This window comes from Sturnus vulgaris, unplaced genomic scaffold, assembly GCF_052056855.1.
Source record: "Sturnus vulgaris isolate bStuVul1 unplaced genomic scaffold, bStuVul1.hap1 Scaffold_157, whole genome shotgun sequence".
NCBI lineage: Eukaryota > Metazoa > Chordata > Aves > Passeriformes > Sturnidae > Sturnus > Sturnus vulgaris.
In genome coordinates this window covers 7,477,501-7,480,000 of record NW_028276074.1, presented here as the reverse complement: position 1 = coordinate 7,480,000, position 2,500 = coordinate 7,477,501, and positions in this window count along the sequence as shown.

Sequence of the window (2,500 nt, the reverse complement as noted above, 5' to 3'; positions counted from 1 at the left end):
TCTGCAGGGACGCGCGCGCCCCCGCGCGCCCCGCTTCGACCGTACGAGCACACACAAACGGAGGAGGAGGAGGAGAAAGCGCGGGGCAAAAAAGAGAAACCCCGCGCAACGCTCCGAAGGTCGGCCAAAGAAAGGCGGAGGGGCCCGCGCCCCCGACCGCCTCCCCCCGCGAGGGGAGACGCCGCCTCGCGTGCCGTCCTTCGGAGGCGGCCCAGGCGCCCGGGCTCGGCCCGACCTCCGCGCGGAGGGGCTTGTGCGGCAACGCGCCGGACCGCGGGGGGCACGGTGGCCCGCCCGGCCTCTCGATCACGGGACGACTACGCGTTCGCGGGCCGGGGGCGCGACCGCCGGCCCCCGCCGCTCCCGGCTCACTCCCTGGCTTCTCCTTTTCACCGCTCCGCCGACTCGCGGAACGCCGCCGCGCCAAAACGCGGGGGCCGGCTCTCCCGCCAGCGGCCCCTGAACGTCGCCCGAAACGCCACGCGGCGGCGGGACCGTTCCGCCGGCGCAACCCCTGGCGCGGGACCGCTTGCCCGCCGGAAGGCGAACGCCCGGCGGGCCGCGCTCCGCCACCGGCGCCGGAGGCGGGACGCCGCCGAGACCCGAGCCGGCATCGCGGAGCGCCCGAGGTCTGCCGCTCGGCAAAACCCCTCCGCCACCCGCGGCCGCACTCCCGGGACCGCCGCCGCTTCGCACCGCCGAGCTGCCCTTCCGCGAGCACGCGCCCAGCGGGCAGGCGTACGGCGGCTGAGCCGGGGGGCACCGCCCGCTCCCCTCGTTTCCACTCGGGGACCGGACGGGGAAGCGGCCCCCGCGGCCGCCCCGCACGCCTCCCCTTTTTTTTGGCCCACACGCGGCCGGGAAGGGCGACGGGGAAGCGGACGGGCGGGGCCCGGGCCGGGACGGCCGCCGGTGAAGGCGGGCGCCTCGCGGCCGACCGTCCCCCCCCCCCGGGGGGGGCGGGGACACTCGCCGAGCGGCGACGCCGCCGCTCGGCACGGGGTCGCCCGCGCCCGCCGGACCTCCGGCGATGGAGGAGCCGGCCGAGCGCTGCGCCCCAACGGGCGGGGACAGCGCTCCGAGTCAGGGGTGGCCGGCGGCCGGCGCCGCCGCGGTGCGGTTCGAGGCGACAAGGCCGTCGAGGCGAGAGGCGCGCGGTCGCGCCTGACGCGGCGCCGCCCGCGAGCCCGCGGCGGCGGCTAAGGAGAAAGAGCGAGAGAGCGCGGCGGGCCCCGGCGGCCGCAACCCCGCAGCTGAGGTAGGTAAGGCAGAGAGCGCGCGCCCTCTGCCGGCGTCGCCCCGCATCGCAGAGGCCAGCGGGGTCGGCCCCCCGCGGCCGATCGCGCGCCGCGGCCTCTCCGCCGAGACCGGGCCGCAGAGAGGGGGGGGCAGGGCGCCCCTTCCCCGGCCCGGCACGGGTGGCCCCCGCGCGCGGGCAAGCGCGGCGGGACGCCGACGACGGCGAGCGCGGCCGGTCGCGACGGACACGCCACCGCAGGGGATCGGCGGGAGTAGCTCCCCACCCCTCGATGGCGCCCCGCGCCGCCACCGCCCGACACCCGCTGCCGCCGCCGCCACCGCCGCCGCCGCCGCGGCGGGGCCGTGCCGGGCCGCCCGAGTCTTTAAACCTCCGCCCGGCTCGGCGGCCCTTTCGGCCCCCAACAGGCGTTTGACGACGCCGAGGGAAACCGGCAGGAGACCGCCGAGGCGCGAAGCGCTAGGTACCTGGCCCTGGGGTGAGGGAAACGACCTGCATGGCCCCGCCGGGGTGCCTCCCCCGCTGCCACCCTCGGGGGAGCGTCCACCGGCGGGGGCGCGCCCGACGTCCGCTGCCATCACCGCGGCAATCCTTCTCGGGGCCCGGGGTTTCCCTCAGTAGCCCGGCGCTGCGCCCGAGAGGACCACCGCGGCTCGGGCCGCCCCGCCGGCGCGGGGAACACGGCCCAGCCACCGAGAAACCTCGCACACCCCCGGCCGAGAGAGGCCACGGCGACGACGGTGCGGACCGTCGCCGCCGCGCCACCCGGCGGCGGCTCGCGCACGTGCGCGCTCCCCCTGGAGGCGCGACCCGGAACTGCCGGAGCCCGGCCCTCGGGAGCTCCTCTGCCGCGCGAGGAGGCCGCTCGGCCAAGGAGAGCGGGATTTTGCCGGGCGGCAAAGCCCCGCGTCCCCCCCCGCGCTCTGGGGAAGGGCCGGAGGAGCCGCCTCCTCCGAGCCCCGAAGGCCTTCCCGCGCGCACCCTTTTTACACACGTTGGCCATCGCCTTGCGCCATCGGCCGCCGTTGCGCGCGACGGCCGGACGGCCGGCCGTCGCCCGGCGGGCGAAGAGACGACGGAAGGGGGGCGGGTGCGCCTCCGGGAGGGGCCGTGCCGAGCACCCCTCCCTCCCGCGCACGCGGGCGGCTCTCGCGCGCCAAAGGGGAACCGGGCCCGGAAGAACTCGGGCCGCTCACGCACGTGGAGAGCGAGCACCGACGACCGGCGTTCGACGGCGCCGGT